We start from the raw sequence: 21,490 nt of genomic DNA, 5'->3' as shown, positions 1-21,490 counted from the left end.
TTGTCTTCCTTGGAGGAGAGAAGAGAGGTATATGTAGAAGACTATATGAAATTATGAGACTGAAGAAAGATGAGGGAAAGTTAGTTTACCAAATATAGCACTAGAAGAGCTGATTGACCTACCTTTGCTTTCTGCCTGTTTTCCTTCTTTAAAACAACCTCTTTTTATTACTTTCAAGAAATGGAGAATAACGTCTCGAGAAAACTTTAGTTAATAAATTTAGTAATAGATTTATTAAACTGCAGAATCATTGAGGAAAACTAAGAATGTTTCTTGTCAGCTGGGAGATTGTGGCCTTCTGTTGACGGCGGCAGGTTCACCTCACGGTTCTGTCCGAGGTTTGCACACCTGCATGGCGCCCGTGAGCAGCTTGCAGGCCCCAGGGCTGAGCAGAACTCTGCTCAGGGGGCCCTGCAGTAGCTCACTGTCCGCTCTCTGGAGTCACTGCACTGGGTGGACACTCCTGCTCTGACTGCTTTTGCTTCCTGCTCAGGCCGAGGGGGTGGCTACGAGCGTGTCCCTGTGCCGAGTCTGCATCAGGGTCTGCCCAGTGCCAGTTCTCTCAGGTGCCGGCGGTGCGCGTCACAGGACCTGCTCCTTCTCAGAGGAGGTTGTCTGTTCTGGGTCCTCTCTAATAAGAGTGGAGCAGACTCACCACGCTTCCTTCATTACTTTTCCTAGTGCAGCTTGAGTGTGTGGCGGTGCAGGTTTGGTAGACTGCTCTTGCATTCCCATCAGGTTACTTTCACTCTGCATTGATCTTGCTGTTAAATCTGACTCCAGGAATTGAGGGCTTCCCTGATAGCTCAGTTGGTAAAGAATCCGCCTGCGTTGCAGGAGACCCCAGTTTGGTTCCTGGGTCGGGAAGATCCGCTGGAGAGGGATAGGCTACCCACTCCAGTATTCTTGGGATTCCCTTGTGGCTCAGCTGGTAAAGAATCCACCTGCAATGTGGGAGACCTGGGTTCGATCTCTGGAGAAGGGAAAGGCTACCCAGTCCAGTATGCTGGCCTGGAGAGTGCCATGGACTGTATAGTCCATGGCGTCAAAAAGAGTCAGACAGGACTGAGCGACTTTCACTTCACTTTCACTTTCCAGGAGCTGAGGTTTAAGGAACGTGATGTAAAGGGTATGGCCCCTGCTTCTCTGGGTCTGGCTTCTGTTTGTGGGCCTCAGACACTCATGCTGGACCACATCATTTCCCCCTTGCTGTGTTGCACCTACTGATCTGTGTTTTCATTGTATACTTTCAGTTTTTCTTACAACTTGATTTAAGGTTTTCCAGTTGCTGTGAAGTTTTGATTGATGATATTGTGCTATTACTATTTTTCTAAGACCTGTGTGAGAAAATTTCTTAAGAGTACTAGTAAAAACTTTGTTTCTTAAGAAACCATTCTTTTTGGTTTTAGAGTAATAAGAATCAACACCCTGGTCCTGCATTTTGAGAAGTGTAGTGGAAACTAGTACGTGTAACTGCACTGCTACACTGGCCCCCGCCCGCCTCCCACCTCTAGACTCCCACCTCTAGACTGTCTCGGTCGGAGCCTCATTTCTGCATGCCGCCTCGCAGCCTCTTGGGGAATATGTGGCGGCCGCAGAAACGTCACTGTGCGTGTGAGGTGGGCTCGCTGAACAGAGGTGGTCAGCTTGGGCTGGGTGGGGGTTGAAGGAAATGCCTTTTTTTTTAAAGCAAAAGTGAGAGCACCGGTTGGGGAGTATCTCTCTCCATCTGAGTGGACTTTAAAGACAGATGGTGAGAGTGCAGCCTGTGAAATACGCTCTTCTATATTTACGTCAATGGAAAAGTATTGTCAGGAAGTGTGTTTTTCAATAGTTAGGATGTGTGTTAGCCGTTATTCAGGGCATAGTTGTAGTCTGTAAGGTTGGCGGAAGGGCTGAACCGTGACGTGCGCGTGCCTGCCCCACATCCGTGAGCAGAGCCCAGATGCAGTGCGTGCACAGTCGCTGGGCGGGAGGCGCAGGCTCCGAGACCTGATGTCGGTGCTCCAGTCGGCGACTTGTGCACCCTGGAACCACAGCACGTCCTAACCCGAGTCAGGTCATCTCTCAGGTTATCTGTCCACACAAGTACTGGTACGTAGGAGGACATGGAAGTTGAGGGACTTGTAGCAAGTGGAGCCAGATGGGACTTGTAGCTTTTGAACTTTCCTCTGCAACAAAATGAAGTTGCATGTGTACTGCGTTTGATATCATCAGATTGGGCTGATGGATTTGATCCGTGTCATAAAATCTTAAATTCTATGAATTTCATAGCTGTAAAGAGCCTTAGAGATCAGAGCTGACCTGTGTGTAGTAGAAAACTTGCCAGTTGCGACCAGCCTGGGGGAACACAGTCCAGGGGGACTTTGAACACAGACTTCCTGGCCCTCCATGTAGAGCTGCTAACGTGGGGCCTTAGAAGAGGGGTCAAGGCACCTTGAGGCATTCAGGGTCCCCAAGCAGGGATCAAACTCATGTCCATGTAGTGGAAGCATGGAGTCTTAACCTCTGGACCACCCGGCAAGTCCCTGGGACATGTATTTTTAACAAGTGTTCAGAGTGACTTCTAAGATCAAGAATGTGATCTGAGAAATTTGAAATTTGATCTACTCCAGAGTCATTTCAAATATGTAATACTTAGAATTTAGAGGTTAAGCAATTTGGCTAGGGTAGCGCTGTTATTTAGTAGCAAGACTAGAATTAGAATCTGAATGAGCTAAAACTCTGACTTTCTAATTTATAATGCTGTAATCCAAAGCAAATTTGAGCACTTAAATATTTGGTTTCATGCTGTGTAAACTGTAGACTGGTTATGAATCAAACTCTTGGTTATAAATCAGCTTTCCAGTCATGTTTGCATATATAGGAAAAAGAGTTGATATTCATAAAGCTCTATTAAAGTAAATGTATATAGTATGTGTGATGTGAAATAATGAGATTGATTTTCATGTTTGGTTTATAAAATAACCTTTATTACTTAATCAGATCTTGTTTTGAAGCAGTCATATAAAGAAAAATTTTATTTTGAAGTGCTTTGTTTTAATTAGTACCAGAGAGAGCTTTAGTACTCTGCTTAATGGGAACTAAAGTGTGCTGATCGATCATTTGATAAGGAAGGCATGACATGTTCTCTCGGTAAACTGTCAGCATTGCTTTAATGGATGTTTGGGGTATTCACACAATATAAGCTAAAAAATTATAATGCATCTCTGGTACTATCCATTAGGGCTTCCCTGGTGGCTCAGGTGATAAAGCATCCACCTGCAGTGTAGACCAGGGTTCGTTCCCTGGGTCAGGAAGGTCCCCTGGAGGAGGCCATGGCAACCCACTCCAGTATTCTTGCCTGGAGAATCCCATGGACAGAGGAGCCTGGTGGGCTACAGTCCATGGGGTCACAAACAGTCGAACACGACTGAGCGACTCACACACAAACACTCACACACACACTCACACTATCCATTACCCTGCCTTGTTGTGGTGTAAGACCAGTGAAGCTGTGTTTAAAACAGAGGGATGATGGAAACATCTGTTTACCCTCAGGAAGGCTATTCCTGCAAGTAAAGGAGTGTTACTTTATCGTGTTTTGTCATCCACATTCTCCTGACCACGGATGCCTGCACTTGGATGATGTGGACCTTAGAATCCAGAGAGAAAGAAGACTGGAAAAATGCTTGTTAGCATGAAATAGGTGCTCCCCGTGGGAGTTTAAGCCGTAGCATTGGGATCCTACAGGCGGGTGTGGTAATTGCTGCCGGCTGGTGAGGAAAGGCGTCGGGGCTGAGTGATTCATGGGGTTTCCGTGGGTGGGAAGGGATCCGTGAGGGGCGGCAGGCTGAAGAAGTTCCCGACGCAGTTTGGGCTCTGCAGGCTGAGCGTCACGAGTGACATCGGCCCCTGCGCGGGGGACACGTGTGAGATGAGTCTGGATAATCGGCCGGTTGCAGAGGCTGTGAGCCCGAGTTGGGATTTTTAACTCTTGTGCATTACAGGGTCATGGAATACGTTTTCGTGCTCTTTTCCTGGGGGTTTGCTGTGCCAGTAGCGGTGCCTGGCTTGTGTTTCCTGCCTGCGGCAAACAAGCGAAGAGCGGCCCCGCCCGCCCGCCCTCCCCCCTGCTGCCCCTCCAGCACACTGGCCCACTGCTGCTCTGGGGTCCCCATGGCGCCTCCGTCGCTGGAACTCAGTCACTTACCCATGTAGGAGTTTGAAAAACCTTTCCCCATGTAAGAAGTTTAAAAATTGCCCTTTAGAGAAAGAGGATTATATAAATGTAAGATTTATTACAGTAGTGGTTGAGGAAGGACTTATTTCTAGTCACCCGTGTAGAATAATGTCTTGCAAACTATGAGCAGAGCTTATCTGTGAAAAATTATTCTAAATTCTCCTGGCATTTGTTGAACAGGATTTTCTTCACGCATAGTGCTTGGTATTTCTGTTCCATGAATCATGGACCTGGTTTGGATTCCATTAGTATTTCAAGGCTCAAAGTCACATTATCTTTTGATATAACCATTTTTTTTACATTTGACTTAGCGTTTATTTTATTTAGAACTCCAGATTACTTTCTCCTAGAAATAACTTGTTGAATGTGTGTTCATTTTACCAGATGACCTCACAAAACCTTTATGTTTATAATAAACCTGAAGTCAGGCCATCTGTTAATTTTTTTCAGTTTATTAACAGCACTTCTGCCACATACTCTGTATTACGTACTGTGACTGGGAGGAGCTTCTGTCCTCCAGAGACTCGCATTCTCCTGGAGGTTAGAGAAACAAGCAACTTACAATACGTGTGTTTCAGGAGTGTAGGGGCTCCAGACTCGCTCCTGCTCTTGGGCTGAGTCTTAATGGCTGTGAAGGGGCTTCCGAGCGGGCACAGAGGTGCAGCTGGTGTGTGGGAGTGTGCTGTTGGAGTGCAGCTTCAGCCCGGGTACGTGTCCAGAGACGACGAGCACTGAGGCCGGAGCACTGGATGAGGATGGGCACCATGACCCCGCGTGCCCTTCATCCTGGAGGGGATGGCTCCACACCAGGCAGGGCAGCATCGGGCTGGGGAGCGAGCATGGAGGCTGTGGGGGTGCCGGAGGAGCGTTGCTGAGCTGGAATCGAGGTGACTCTTTGTGTGTGTTCCTCCCTGCACCCTCCCACCTTGGTGACTGTAAATTCATTCTTTAAGTCTGTTTCTGTTCTGTCAGTCAGTCCATCTGGATCATTTTTTTTAGGTTCTACATATAAGTGATGTCAGATGATACTTGTCTTTCTCTGTCTGACTCCCCTTGGTACGATGATCCCCGGGTCCATGCGCATTGCGGCCAGTGGCATCATGTCGTTGTCTTTAGTGGCTAACAGTCCGTCGTTGTGCCCCCCACGTCTTCATTATCCATTTGTCTGCCAGAGGACCTGTAGGTTGCTTCTGTGTCTTAACCGTTGTGTGTAGCGCTGCTGTGAATGTTGGGGTGCACGGATCCTTTCGAGCCCAGTTTTTCCCCGGGTATTTCTATGCCCGGGAGTGGAACTGCCGGGTCACGTGGTGGTTCTGTATTTAGCTTTTGGAGGAGCCTCCACGGTGCAGTCCATAGCCGCTGCACTGGTTTACGTTCCCACCAACAACGTGGGAGGGTTTCCTTCTCTCCAGCCTTTGTTGTTTGTGTATTTTTTGATAATGGCCATTCTGACCCATGTGGGGTAATACCTCATAGTAGTTTTGATTTGCATTTCTCTAATAATTAGTGCGGTTAAGCATCTTTTCATCTGCCTCTTGGCCATCTGTGTGTCTTCCTTGGAGAAATGTCTGTGTCGGCCGCCTGCCCACTTTTGCCTGGGTGTGTGTTCCTTCGGGATTGAGCTGCATCGTGAGCTGGTATAGACTTTGGAGACTAGCTCCTGGCGGTGCAGCGGCCGCCCCGACCCCCCCCCCCGACCCCTGACCTGGTGCGTGTTCTTCCTGCACACGCTGTGCTGCCACCCCTGTTCTCGTCCTTGTGGATTTTGCTCTGCATCACTTCTGGGGAGCCTGGCAGAAACTGTCAGCATGAAGCAGGGTGCCCCTCCATGAGAAGGGTGTGTGGCCGCCAAGAGGAACGTGGTGAGAGGAGCACGTGGGAAACTGAGCACAGGGGAGGCTGGCTGGACGGGGCCAGGTCTCTCTGGGCTGCAGCAGAGTCCCACAGGCTCTGCTTATAAACAACCAGAGCTTATCCCCTGGCGCTGATCTGGAGGCTAGGGGGCCAAGGCCAGGGAGTCATCATGGCCCGGTGTTGCTGAGGCCGCTTCTGGGTTGTAGGCTGCCAGTCCCCTGCTGTGACCTCCTGGGGGAAGGGAGGAAGCCTCCTGGGGCCCCTACCTATCCCCTCCCAGGGGCCCCCCTCCTCACACCATCACCTGGTGCTTTCTAGTTCCCGCATTTGAGCTTTCAGTTCAGTTCAGTTCAGTTCAGTCTCTCAGTCGTGTCCGACTCTTTGCGACCCCATGAATCGCAGCATGCCAAGCCTCCCTGTCTATCACCAACTCCCAGAGTTCACTCAAACTTACGTCCATCCAGTCAGTGATGCCATCCAGCCATCTCATCCTCTGTCGTCCCCTTCTCCTCCTTCCCCCAATCCCTCCCAGCATCAGAGTCTTTTCCAGTGAGTCAACTCTTCGAATGAGGTGGCCAAAGTACTAGAGTTTCAGCTTTAGCATCATTCCTTCCAAAGAAATCCCAGGGCTGATCTCCTTCAGAATGGACTGGTTGGATCTCCTTGCAGTCCAAGGGACTCTCAAGAGTCTTCTCCAACACCAAAGTTCAAAAGCATCGATTCTTTGGCGCTCAGCCTTCCCAGTCCAACTCTCACATCCATACATGACCACAGGACAAACCATAGCCTTGACTAGACGAACCTTTCTTGGCAAAGTAATGTCTCTGCTTTTGAATATGCTATCTAGGTTGGTCATAACTTTCCTTCCAAGGAGGAAGCGTCTTTTAATTTCATGGCTGCAGTCACCATCTGCAGTGATTTTGGAGCCCAAAAAAATAAAGTCTGACACTGTTTCCACTGTTTGCCCATCTATTTCCCATGAAGTGATAGGACCAGATGCCATGATCTTCGTTTTCTGAATGTTGAGATTTAAGCCAACTTTTTCACTTTCCTCTTTGACTTTCATCAAGAGGCTTTTGAGTTCCTCTTCACTTTCTGCCATAAGGGTGGTGTCATCTGCATATCTGAGGTTATTGATATTTCTCCCGGCAATCTTGATTCCAGCTTGTGCTTCTTCCAGCCCAGCGTTTCTCATGATGTACTCTGCATATCAGTTAAATAAGCAGGGTGACAATATACAGCCTTGACGTGCTCCTTTTCCTATTTGGAACCAGTCTGTTGTTCCATGTCCAGTTCTAACTGGTGCTTCCTGACCTGCATATAGGTTTCTCAAGAGGCAGGTCAGGTGGTCTGGTATTCCCATCTCTTCAGAATTTTCCACAGTTTATTGTGATCCACACAGTCAAAGGCTTTGGCATAGTCAATAAATCAAAAATAGATGTTTTTCTGGAACTCTCTTGCTTTTTCCATGATCCACAGATGTTGGCAATTTGATCTCTGGTTCCTCTGCCTTTTCTAAAACCAGCTTGAACATCTGGAAGTTCACGGTTCACGTATTACTGAAGCCTAGCTTGGAGAATTTTGAGCATTTCTTTACTAGCATGTGAGATGAGTGCAGTTGTGCAGTAGTATGAGCATTCTTTGGAGAAGGCAATGGCACCCCACTCCAGTACTCCTGCCTGGAAAATCCCATGGATGGAGGAGCCTGGAAGGCTGCAGTCCATGGGGTTGCTGAGGGTCGGACACGACTGAGCGACTTCACTTTCACTTTTCACTTTTGTGCTTTGGAGAAGGAAATGGCAACCCACTCCAGTGTTCTTGCCTGGAGAATCCCAGGGACGGGGGAGCCTGGTGGGCTGCCGTCTATGGGGTCGCACAGAGTCAGACACAACTGAAGTGACTTAGAAGCAGTAGCGGTAGCATGAGCATTCTTTGTCATTGCCTTTCTTTGGGATTGGAATGAAAACTGACCTTTTCCAGTCCCGTGGCCACTGCTGAGTTTTCCAAATTTGCTGGCATATTGAGTACAGCACTTTCACAGCATCATCTTTTCAGGATTTGAAATAGCTCAACTGGAATTCCATCACCTCCACTAGCTTTGTTTGTAGTGATGCTTTCTAAGGCCCGCTTGACTTCACATTCCAGGGTGTCTAGCTCTAGGTCAGTGATCACACCATCGTGATTATCTTGGTTGTGAAGATCTTTTTTGTATTGTTCTTCTGTGTATTCTTGCCACGTCTTCTTAATATCTTCTGCTTCTGTTCGGTCCATACCGTTTCTGTCCTTTATCTAGCCCATCTTTGTATGAAATGTTCCCTTGGTATCTCTAATTTTCTTGAAGAGATCTCTAGTCTTTCCCATTCTGTTGTTTTCCTCTATTTCTTTGCATTGATTGCTGAGGAAGGCTTTCTTATCTCTTCATGCTGTTCTTTGGAACTCTGCATTCACATGCTTATATCTTTCTTTTTCTCCTTTGCTTTTTGCTTCTCTTCTTTTCACAACTATTTGTAAGGCCTCCCCAGACAGCCGTTTTGCTTTTTTGCATTTCTTTTCCATGGGGATGGTCTTGGTCCCTGTCTCCTGTACAGTGTCACAAACCTCAGTCCATAGCTCATCAGGCACTCTATCTATCAGATCTAGGCCCTTAAATCTATTTCTCACTTCCACTGTATAATCATAAGGGATTTGATTTAGGTCATACCTGAATGGTCTAGTGGTTTTCCCTACTTTCTTCAATTTCAGTCTGAATTTGGCAATAAGGAGTTCATGATCTGAGCCACAGTCAGCTCCCGGTCTTGTTTTTGCTGACTGTATAGAGCTTCTCCATCTTTGGCTGCATAGAATATAATCAATCTGATTTTGGTGTTGACCGTCTGGTGATGTCCATGTGTAGAGGAGGACACAAACATTCAGCCATGAAATTAAAAGATGCTTACTCCTTGGAAGGAAAGTTATGACCAACCTAGACAGCGTATTAAAAAGCAAAGACATTACTTTGTTAACAAATGTCTGTCTACTCAAGGCTATGGTTTTTCCAGTGGTCATGTATGGATGTGAGAGTTGGACTATAAAGAAAGCTGAGCGCTGAAGAATTGATGCTTTTGAACTGTGGTGTTGGAGAAGACTCTTGAGAGTCCCTTGGACTGCAAGGAGATCCAACCAGTCCATTCTAAAGGAGATCACTCCTGGATGTTCACTGGAAGGACTGATGCTGAAGCTGAAACTCCAATACTTTGGCCACCTGCTGTAAAGAGCTGACTCATTGGAAAAGACCCTGATGCTGGGAAAGATTGAGGGCAGAACAAGAAGGGGACCACAGAGGAAGAGCTGGTTGTATAGCATCACTGACTCAATGGACATGGGTTTGGGTGGACTCCAGGAGTTGGTGATGGACAGGGAGGCCTGGTGTGCTGTGATTCATGGGGTCGCAAAGAGTCAGACACGACTGAGCGACTGAACTGAACTGAAACATTCAGATCTCAGCAGGTACTCTTCTTGCATAGGGACGTCTCATTTAGTGACAACTGATTTAAAAAGATACAGATATTTTAAAAACAGAGTGTTTGACTTTGCAAAATAATTTTTAAATTTTAAAAGTGTTTTATACCAGGATTCATTTTCACAAGACTGATTTAGAAAAGTACGGCTTTTAATAACCTACGTTTTCAAGAACACATCATGTGAAGTGAAAAATGGCGTGTTCAGTGCAGTGCTCAGTGTGATGTTCATTATTTTAAACGACTTGCTCTTAATGCCGTCTCCTTTAGCTGTTGAAAACATATTTTATATATCTCATTTCCCCCCAGTTTTACTGATAAAAACTGCATATATTTAAGCAGTACAATTTAATGTTTTAATATGCACATGTATTGTGTATATTTATCATATTGAACCAAGTATTATGCCTAGTACATAGTGCTTACAAAGTGAAATGTTGACTTCTGGCCGTAGAAATCAGATGTTTCCGATTGCCTGGGACAGTGGAGCGCTTATCCCTAGAGGCCACGTCTGCTCCGTGCCCTGCCGCCACTGGTTTACCTGGGGGTTTGGCCGCCTAATGGCAGAGGCTGATTGCCTTGTGCAGGCAGCACGGGGATGGAGGCAGAGGCTGAGCTCGCGAGCGCCCTGCCAGGCCTGGAGGCGCTGCGCGTCTGTCTGTCCTGAGTTGGCCCATCTTCCAGGGTCTGTGCCCTGCCTCAGTGTCCCCTCAGTAAGTCCCAGGTGTTTAAATTAGCACAACTCATTCAACAGACCTCTGCCTGCTGTTAAAAGAAACGCAGTGAAACACTGTGTGAAGAATGAGCTGCCTAGCTCCCTTGTGCCCAGTTTACCTGCGTCCCAGTTAACTCTGCGGACAGCTTTAAGCGTAGCAGTGAAGTCTGGAGTGGAGAGAGGCTTTCGCCGCCGTCTGGGTTGGAGTTCTGGAATTCTCTTGACTGAGGCTGACATGGATGCGTTGCGCTGCAGGACCCGCAGCTGGTCTAGCTGCTGCACACACGTGGCAGTTAGCCTTGTGACCTGACTTTTTTCCTGTTCTGTTTGCAAAAAATGACGACTGTGGTTGATGGAACCTACTTCATGCTTGACCCACAAATGGGTTATAAACACACATTTAAAGTCACTTGTTTAGTTGGTTTTTTATAGGGAAGAGTGGTAAGGTGACAGTGTTGGTACTAAAACTAAATACCATACTTATATTTTTCTTAAAAATGTATTTTAATCTATAAGTTACCAACTTGTATCTGTTTTAATGAAAACAAAAAAGGAAACTGTGGGACTAGAGTCTGTGTGTGGACTTGCCACCTTAAGGTTTATTTATCTAGGGCCTTTCCTGGTTTTCCAGTGGTTAGGACTTGGCGCTTTCTGTGCTGTGGGTCTAGATTCAATCCCTGGTCTGGGAACTAAGATCCCACAAGTTGCACAGCATGGCCAAAAAATAAAAAGGTTTATTTTCTCTAATTTCAATGGCATACTTCTAGCAGATTAATTTTCCTGAAATAATACTTTGATACCTGTCTTACTTTCCAATTAAAAAATGTTAGTCATTTTATTTGATTTGAAATTTAGTATATATTGCAGATTCATATGCATATTCTTTTATAAAAAATTTGACTTTTCAGAGCTACCTTCTAAAGTACAATATAACGAGTTACTTCATACTTTGTAAAATAAATTTCACTTGTAAATAGTGAAAGTTTTATTGTCTGTTGGTAATCTCACCTTCATAACATATTCAAAGTAGCAAAAGCTAAATATTTAGAGAGTTGTCTGATAGTATAGACCTGCCAGCAGTAATTTTTGATGATTTTTGAAGGTGAAGTAAATGTATATTAACTAAGACTTTTCATCTTTTAAAAAGAGAAAAAAGTAACTATTCATTGTAGATGACTAAATTTAAAGAAATAGTACTGTTGAAGATACTTTTTCTTTAAATAATATACAGCATTAGCATCAGTTCAGTCACTCAGTCGCGTCCAACTCTGCGACACCAGGCCTCCCTGTCCATCACCAACTCCCGGAATTCACCCAAACCCATGTCCATCAAGTCGGTGATGCCATCCAACCGTCTCATCCTCTGTCGTCCCCTTCTCCTCCCGCCTTCAGTCTTTCCCAGCATCAGGGTCTTTTCCAATGAGTCAGTTCCTCGCAAGCATTAGCTTACAGAACTATATATAAACATATGATTGGAGCACTGAGTTTGAGCTGCTTTTGCAGGTTTGGTGCAGATATCAGGTTTTCCCGTCTGCACAGCTCCGGCCAGCACTGTTGAGCAGTGCACAGGCCCGCGGTGGTCCACAGTCGTCCACACCCCAGTCTGTGTTGAACAAACTGACCCCGCACTCCATCCACATGATACCGAGCTGTTTTTATTACAGCTTGGCAGACTGTAATAGTTTAGCAAATTGTTTTTAATTAATGTCAGTGATGAGAGTTAAGGAGAATAGATGATTACTTAAAAACTGTACAAACTGTTCCATTTGGATGCTTGCCTGTGTTTAGACACCTGGATCAATGAGCTTCTGTGATAGAAAAGAAGATCTTTGTAATACTCGGACTCCTTCTGAGCTTGCCCTGTTCTGTATTGAAAAGAGGGTTATAATGAGCTGTGGCATGGAGTGACTGTGCTGCAAAGCTGTCCCAGGGGCCTGTCTTTCAGGAAGTCCTCTTGCTCTGCTTGCAGGGATCTGAGAATGCTGATCATGAGTTTTGAGTTTTGAGCTGATTCTGAGTTTTCCTGAAGCTTAAATCTTTAGTTTGCGGTAAATAGTCCACCTATGGCACCCCACTGCAGTACTCTTGCCTGGAAAATCCCATGGACGGAGGAGCCTGGTGGGCTGCAGTCCATGGGGTCGCTAAGAGTCGGACACGACTGAGGGACTTCACTTTCACTTTTCACTTTCATGCATTGGAGAAGGAAATGGCAACCCACTCCAGTGTTCTTGCCTGGAGAATCCCAGGGACGGCGGGGCCTGGTGGGCTGCCGTCTATGGGGTCGCACAGAGTCGAACACGACTGAAGTGACTTAGCAGCAGCAGCAGCAGTAAACATTAAAAGGGCAACTTTAGAGAGTGAATTGGGCCGTGAGGAAAATGAAAGCGGGAGGATGTGACGGAGCAAGCTGAGGGGACGGTGTGCATCCCTCGTGGGTGGAAGGGTTGGGGCAGCCTCGCCCAGGAGGGTGGCCGTGAGCAGAGCTCTCCACCAGGGGCCACTTAGGCCGAGATGGGGTGGCCAGCATCCTCGACAGCAAATGAGACAGGCCACCAAGTAAGTCAGCCTCACGTCTGGATGATCAGTTCCCAGCGAGAGTTTCCTGGAGGGAACATGTTCTGAAATTTGAGGTTTCCGGCTACATTTGTTACTTTGTGCTTTGTGAGATGTGAGCCACTTGATTCAGTAAGTGCTTGTTGAGAACCACTGGGGCCTCGGTGACAGGACAGTGATGGGAAGACAGCGAGCCTTGCTTTCACACAGCTAACACTGTAGCAAAGATGAGCAGTAAAAAGCTAAACCGACCGTAACAGTTTCTGATAGTCGTGAACTCTCTGAAGAAAAGACATCCAGAAGAAAGAGGCAGAGGGAGTGGAGTGTGCTGTCTTCCCCCGAGGCGTCAGGGAAGGCCGGTCCGGAGGACACACCTGCACTGAGGCCTGAATACTGGAAGGACTCCTGGGAAAGAACATTCCAGGCAGCAGAGACAGCAGGCATAGCGCCTGCAGGTGTGTCTCAGGAACTGGAAAGAGCCACCACATTGGCCGTGAACAAGGTGGTTAGTGATGTTCAGCATCTTTCCATGCTGCCTGTTGGCCATCCACGTGTCTTCTTTGGAAAAAATATCTATTCAGGTCCTCTGCCCATTTTTTAATATATTTTTGGGGGGTTGAGTTTGTTTTGTTTTTGATTTGAGTTCTATGGGTTCTTTGTTTATGGATGTTAGCCCCTTGTATACTAGTAACTCAGTCGTGTCCGACCCTTTGCGACCCCATGGACTGTAGCCCACAAGGCTCCTCTGTCCATGGGATTCTCTAGGCCACAATTCTGGAGTGGATTGAACATTCTCTTCTCCAGGGGATCTTCCCAACCCAGGGATTGAACCTGGGTCTCCCACACTGCAGGTAGATTTTTTTTTACCGTTTGAGCCACCAGGAAAGCCATCACTCAGTCGTGTCCGACTCTTTGCGACCTCAGGTACAGTAGCCCCTACTAGGCTCCTCTGTGCATGGAATTCTCCAGCAAGAATACCGGAATAGGTTGCCATTCCCTTCTCCAGGGGATCTTCCCGACCCAGGGATCAAACCCAGATCTCCTGCATTACAGGCCAATTCTCTACCATCTGAGCCAGTGCCTATATTTTCTTCTGGGAGCTTTGTGGTTTCAGGTCTTACATTTAGGCCTTTGATCGATTTTAGGGTCATTTTTGTGCATGGTGTAAGAACGTGCTCTAATTCTTCACGTCTGGCTGTTCAGTGCTCCTAGTGCCACTTCAGAGAGACTCCCCTCCATTGGTCTCCTCGCCTCCTGCGCTGTAGGTCGATTGGCCGTAGGTGTGTGGGGTTATTTCTGGGCTCTGTTCTGTTCGGATGATCTGCGAGTCTGTTTTTGTGCCAGCACCACGCTGTTTTGATGACTGTGGCTTTGTAGTAAAGTCTGAAGTCAAAGGTCGTGACACCTCCAATTTTGTTCTTTTTTCTCGAAAAGTTGCGTTTAAAACAATGGTGAGGCACGTGGGTTCTGAAGTGCTTTGGCTCCTTTGGCATCTGACTGAGCACAGCGCTCCGTGTGGCACCACTGTTTATGCTCAGCCTTCCCGCTCCTGCAGAGCTTGTGCCTCACTCCTGGTTCCCGTGTGGCAATGAGAGTGTCATTGAAGACGGCCTGAAAATGCAAGGGAAACTGATGTTTTTTAAAATCTTTTTTTTGTTGTTATACAGCATTGTTATTGATAGATTATTATTTCTTAGTATTTTTCATGATCTAAATTAGAATTTGGATTTGAATAATGTCAGTATTTAATGATTCATTAAAAATCAGTGTTTTAAAGGAGTTACATATGTTATGGTCTAATTATAGTGGGAGCGTTTTATGTGGACATTACTTCTCAACTGTTTGAAAAATCAGTGTTCCTTAAGGTGTTACCAGCTCAGAGGGTTAAAAAAAAAAACTTGATAGTCTTTTGATCCCTTCACACATTTGTTCAGCTTGGTTAGAATGGACAGAGAGGAGATGTGTGTGTCACTGTGGGTAGGAGCGTCTCTTGCGGGCTGTGTCACCAGGCTGTGTGGGGGGTCGGGGGGCTGACAGCGCCCGTGCTGCGTGCACGGGCCCCTGTACAAGCTCAGACTCCTTCCTCGTGAGTATTCGTTTTCCAGCCAGTTAGCTGGTGAGGTGCCTTGCAGATCTACAGCTCTTCACCTCTGGCCGGCATCTGTGTGAGGAGGCCTTAATGCTGGCCTCAGCAACTTCAGATTCTGAGTTCTGCCGCTGTGCCGTGTTCCTTCCGGCACTGCTTGCCCACAGGCCTTCAGCCAGGAAGGAACATGACCTCTGGGTGCTTGGCAGGTGGGAGAAACTTTGCTGATGGTGTTTCTGCCATAGCTGTGTTCAAACCTTGTGAAATTTTGCCTGTTGTTATACAGATTTAACTCGTCTTTGTAGTTTCCAGAAACCTGGGTGGTGACCTCCCATGTCACCAAGGAGACCTTGCAACCTTCCTCTCTCTCTTTCCCACAGACAGTGCTTGGCAGACGAACTCTGAGTGCGTTGGAACAGCTATGATTATGCCATAACCTTGTGTGGTTCAATTTCTTTCCTTTTTTTTCTGGTAAAGCTAGTACTGTCAGGCGCATTTTTCATACATACCCAGCTGAAGAAATTTGCTGACAAACTTCCTTTCAGGCAGTTTTTCGAGTGTTAACTGGAGCTTTTCCTGACGGTTATTTTTACATGATAAAGCGTATTTCAGTGTGTTTTGTGCAACTAGTTTTAGATTTTGAGATTTGAAGCACAGTTTTTGGCTCAGCATCCATATGCCTGGAAGACTTTAGAATCTGGAAAGCTATGAAACACAAACACACTTTGAAGTACACCATATGTGACTGGTTCAACTATATGAGGAATGTCATACTGGTTAGCAAATGAAAGAGCATAGCTGTCCTTTTAGGTCTCTGGCATGAGGTGGCAGCAATTATGTTGAGTGCTGGTGATGAGCCTGAGCTGCCATATATAAACTGTCTTATAAATAAAACTTGCCCAGGTCACCACGGTTAGGACATTTGAAAGCCACAGATGTTCCGTACTTAAATCTTGATTAGCTGGATATTATCACCTGCTTCCGGGAATTTCCATGAAGCAGCCCAGGCTTCGTAGTCCCGGTGGTGGTGGCCGTCTTGCCTGCTTGCAGTCTCTGCTGGCTCCTTGCAGGTCCACTGTTAGTCAGCCAGGCACACTCCTGATTTAATGCCTTAAACTGTTGATTGATGCAGCATTTGTTTGGGGAAACATAAGAATAAATGATTACAGTGAAATTCGAAGATTATCTTCGATGATAAACTGCTCTGCAGGCTAATCCCAGAGTCATACGCTGACTGATGCCTGAGGTAATAAACCACTGTAACTCACTATGTCACTTAACATTTAGGGCACTTTGATTTACTTCCATCTCATTTGACCATTCAGGTATGACCTAAATCAAATCCCGTACAATTACACAGTGGCAGTAAGAAATAGATTCAAGGGATGAGATCTGATAGACAGAGTGCCTGAAGAACTATGGATGGAGGTTCATGACACTGTACAGGAGACAGGGATCAAGACCATTCCCAAGAGAAAGAAATGCAAAAAAGCAAAATGGCTGTCTGAGGAGGCCTTACAATAGCTGTGAAAAGAAGAGAAGTGAAAAGCAAAGGAGAAAAGGAAAGATATACCCATTTGAATGCAGAGTTCCAAAGAATAGCAGGGAGAGATAAGAAAGCCCTCTTCAGTGATCAGTGCAAAGAAATAGAGGAAAACAATAGAATGGGAAAGATTAGAGATCTCTTCAAGAAAATTTGAGATACCAAGGGAATATTTCATGCAAAGATGGGCACAATAAAGGACAGAAATGGTATGGACCTAACAGAAGCAGAAGATATTAAGAAGACATGGCAAGAATACACAGAAGAACTGTACAAAAAAGATCTTTACGACCCAGATAACCACGACGGTGTGATCACTCACCTAGAGCCAGACATCCTGGAATGTGAAGTCAAGTGGGCCTTAGAAAGCATCACTATGAGCAAAGCTAGTGGAGGTGATGGAATTCCAGTTGAGCTATTTCAAATCCTGAAAGATGATGCTGTGAAAGTGCCACACTTGATATGCCAGCAAATATGGAAAACTCACCAGTGGCCATGGGACTGGAAAAGGTCAGTTTTCATTCCAATCCCAAAGAAAGGCAATGTCAAAGAACGCTTAAACTACTGCACAATTGCACTCATCTCACACGTTAGTAAAGTAATGCTCAAAATCCTCCAAGCCAGGCTTCAGCAATACATGAACCATGAACCTCCAGATGTTCAAGCTGGTTTTAGAAAAGGCAGAGGAACCGGAGATCAAATTGCCAACATCTGTTGGATCATCAAAAAAGCAAAAGAGTTCAAGAAAAAACATCTTTTTCTGCTATAATGACTATGCCAAAGTCTCTGACTGTGTGGATCACAATAAACTGTGGAAAATTCTGAAAGAGATGGGAATACCAGACCACCTGACCTGCATCTTGAGAAATCTGTATGCAGGTGAGGAAGCAACAGTTAGAACAGGACATGGAACAACAGACTTTCCAAACTGGGAAAGGAGTACGTCAAGGCTGTATTGCTTATTTAAGTTCTATGCAGAGTACATCATGAGAAACGCCGGGCTGGATGAAGCCCAAGCTGGAATCAAGATCGCCGGGAGAAATATCAATAACCTCAGATATGCAGCTGACACCACCCTTATGGCAGAAAGCCAAGAAAGTGAAAGAAGAGAGTGAAAAAGTTGGCTTAAAACTCAACATTCAGGAAACTAAGATCATGGCATCTGGTCCCATCACTTCATGGGAAATAGATGGGGAAACAGTGGAAACAGGGACGGACTTTATTTTCTTGGGCTCCAAAATCACTGCACATGGTGACTGCATCCATAAAATTAAAAGACGCTTACTCCTTGGAAGGAAAGTTATGACAAACCTAGACAGCATATTCAAAAGCAGAGACATGACTTTGCCAACAAAGGTCCGTCTGCTGCTACTGCTAAGTCACTTCCGTCATGTCTGACTCTGTGCGACCCCATAGACGGCAGCCCACAAGGCTCCCCCGTCCCTGGGATTCTCCAGGCAAGAACACTGGAGTGAGTTGCCATTTCCTTCTCCAATGCATGAAAGTGAAAAGTGAAAGTCAAGTCTCTCAGTCATATCCGACTCTTAGTGACCCCATGGACTGCAGCCTACCAGGCTTTTCCGTCCATAGGATTTTCCAGGCAAAAGTACTGGAGTGGGGTGCCATTGCCTTCTCCAAGGTCCATCTAGTCAAAGCTATAATTTTTCCAGTAGTCATGTGTGGATGTGAGAGTTGGACTATAAAGAAAGCTGAGTGCCAAAGAATTGATGCTTTTGAACTATGGTGTTGGAGAAGACTCTTGAGAGTCCCTTGAACTGGAAGAAGATCCAACCAGTCCATCCTAAAGGACATCAGTCCTGAATATTCATTGGAAGGACTGATGCTGAAGCTGAAACTCCAATACTTTGGCCACCTGATGCAAAGAAGTGACTCATTTGAAAAGACCCTGATGCTGGGAAAGATTGAAGGCAGAAGGGGAAGGGGAGGACAGAGGATGAGACAGTTGGATGGCATCACCGACTCAGTGGACATGAGTTTGGATAAACTCCAGGAGTTGGTGATGGACGGGGAGGCCTGGCATGCTGAGATTCATGGGGTCGTAAAGAGTCGGACACAACTGAGCGACTGAACAGACTGACTGACTGATCCCATTTGATGTCTTGTGGGGTGAGAAGGTAAGTATTATCCACATTTAATAGATGAAGAAAAGGACGTTCAATGAAGTCTGAGTGACTTTCAGGTCAGAGTTTGGTTTTTTGTTTTGTTTTTTTTAAGTAATTTTGTTAAGGTATTATTTAAATAAAATGTACCTATTTAAAGTAAATAGTTGTCTTTTCAGACCTTACTGAGGAACTGAACTGACTGATACTAATGTAAATACTACTCCCGTTAAAATGTAGAGTTTCTCTGTGGCTCCTTTACTCTGCATAGTACTTTTAAGGTTCTTCTGTGTTGCGGCCTGTGGCCACACTGTGCTCCTGTTTATCGCCAGCAAGCCTTCTGTTGCAGGGCTAGGACACATTTTACATATCCACTCGTCAGTTGGCAGACATTTCCACTTTCTGCTTACTGTGAATAATGGCTGCTACGAATATTCATCTACAAGTTCTTACTCGAGTATCTGTTTTCAGTTCTTTAGGGTATGTACCTAGCTGGAGAAGTACTGGGTCTTAGTGGTGATTCTATGTCTAACTCACTGAGGAGCCTGCAAACAGTTTTCTACAGGAATTGCACCATTTTACACCGTACCAGCAGTGTCTGAGGGCTGGAAACTCTCCACATCCTCACCATCACTTGTTATTTCTCATTTTAAAAACTGTAGCCATCCTAAGTGGTGGTGAAGTGGCAATCTCGTTGTAATTTTGTTTTCCATTTCACTAATGACCTCGTGCATCTTTTCATGGGCTTGTTGGCCACTTTTGTGGCTCCTTCAGAAAAATGTCTGTTGAATTCTTTGCCCATTTTTAAATTGAGTGGTTTGTCTTTTTGTTGTTTAGTGTTGGTTTCAAATTTTAAGTGAATTTTTTTTGTTTTAAAAGTCAGTTTTTTAAGTTAAAAGAAATGAAAAGATGAAGTCCCCCATAGTCATGCATGTGTATGCTTTCTAGGTGCCCTTCATTCCTTTGATTCAACATGAGTTTACATGTGACAGTACCTTCCTTCAGCCTGAAGAACTTCTTTCAACATTTTTTTGTGTGACAACTTCTCTCAATATTTGTTTGTCTAAAGATATTTTTATTTCATCTCGTTTTTTTGAAGAACATTTTGTTCGTTATAGAACTCTAGGTTGACAGCTTTTTCTTTCAGAGTAATAAAGGAAGTTCTTCAGGCCTTATTTCTTTTCCTGTTCCTCCCCCCGCTGTCTGGGCTCCGCTCACAGAACTACCTGCTGTTTCCCACAGGCCCCGGGCTCCGGTCTGCTGTTTGCTGTTGGTGGCAGTGCTGCTCGTCTCTTGTGCTTTAGTTTCGATGGTTTCTCTTGCTGTGTCTTCAGGTTCACTTTCTGCTTCATCTGCTGTTAAGCTCATCCAGTGAATCTTTCAGGTCCAATACTGCGTTTTTAAGCTCTACAAATTCCTTTAAAAAAAATAAACAACGTATTTCTTTCTTCAATATGTTCATGTTTTATATTGTTTGTTTTAGAGTCTGTGTGATAATTCCATCATCTCTGTTAAATCTGTCTGGTTCTTCTCCTAATTATGAGACATATTCCTGCTGCTATGTCTTGTAATTTTTAATTTAATGCTGGACATTGTAACTGTCATTATTTTTCAGTGTCTGAATCTTTCCCACCTTTAAAAAGTTTTGAATTTCGGTAAGCTTCTTGTGAACCTGTAATTATTTTAAAATAATTTTTAACTTCTGAATTTTTTTTTGGTAGGCAGTTAAGTTACTTGCAGATCATCTTGATCCTTGTGAGCTTGTATTTGACCTTTGTTAGGGCAGGTCTGGAGTGACCTTTGCTATTTTAAGCCAGTTGTTGTTGTTCAGTGACCTTCTGGAGTCTTGTCTGAGTGTCCTGGACACTCAGTGTGGTCTCTCCATCTTGCTGTCTGGAAGTTGAGTGTTTGCAAGCTTAAGTGAACCGAGGGAGTTAATTCCACCTACAGTGCCTTCGTAGCTGTCCTTCCCCTGGCAGCGGGTTTCCATCCTGCCTCTTCAAGTCTCAGCTTGTTTGCGTGCAGGTTAGTAGTCCACCAAAAGGAGCCCCATGCAGATTGCTCTGAGTAGCTTCCCCCTCCTTGGTCCTCTGGTCCACAGGTGTCTGCTGCCTCAGCCTTCCTGGTCCCAGACTCCAGTCTTTGTGTCTTCAGCTCAGCAAGCCCAGCACACACAGGGTGGGTTCCGTCTCCTGCTCTGGTGTTCCAGAAGTGCCTTTGTATGTGCTGTGAAGGGACTGTGGGGCTTGTGTTTGTTCTGCTTTCAGGAATCACACCCTATGTCATCTGTAGGCCAGTGTCTGAAAGTAGTTTTGTGTGTTTTTCCAGTTTTGCAGTTGTTTCTGGCAGGGGGCGAGTCTTGAGCCAGTTGCCCTTCATGGCCGAGAGCCGCCTCTTGCCGCCTCTTGCCGCCAGCAGGCCCCGTCTGGACCCCAGGTGCCAGCGCTGCTCTGCACCTTTGCAGTTATTGACGTGTGTCGTCCTCAACACTTCATCTGAGGTCTGTAGTGTTTCATCCCTGATTTTATACATGAGGAAACCGAGCCACAGAGGCTTGGAGTGCCCTGTCGTGAGTGACAGCACATCGCTGTGGAGCCTCAGTGCCCAGGCAGTCTGACCCAGGGCCTCCTCCTGAACCAGGGCTCCCGGTGCCTCTGTGCTGTGGAGCCCGGGAGGGTCCACCAGGGCTGGAGTTGCAGGAGCTCACCGGCAGGGGACGGGGGGAGCCTCAGGGAAGCCAGTCAGAGAGACACAATTCAGGAGATGCATGTGGGCAGTAATTGAGAAGGGGAACCGAGTGTTCAAGGCATTCAGATACAGGGCTTGAGAGGATAGGGAGAAACTAATAGTGGAGACTAAGCGAGGTGATGTGTTTACAGTACAAAAGTATCGGTTATGGG

General features: G+C 45.9%; 1 protein-coding gene across 2 annotated transcripts in view; it reads left to right on the top strand.

Annotated features, from left to right (window-relative positions):
- The window catches only part of CAMSAP2 (calmodulin regulated spectrin associated protein family member 2), a 97,674-nt gene that overhangs the window by 23,128 nt on the left and 53,056 nt on the right, over positions 1-21,490 (top strand). The window lies entirely within an intron of this gene.

Source organism: Bubalus bubalis, chromosome 5 (genome assembly GCF_019923935.1).
Source record: "Bubalus bubalis isolate 160015118507 breed Murrah chromosome 5, NDDB_SH_1, whole genome shotgun sequence".
Lineage (NCBI taxonomy): Eukaryota > Metazoa > Chordata > Mammalia > Artiodactyla > Bovidae > Bubalus > Bubalus bubalis.
Note: the sequence above shows the minus strand (reverse complement) of the source record. Positions and strands in the feature narration are given on the sequence as shown.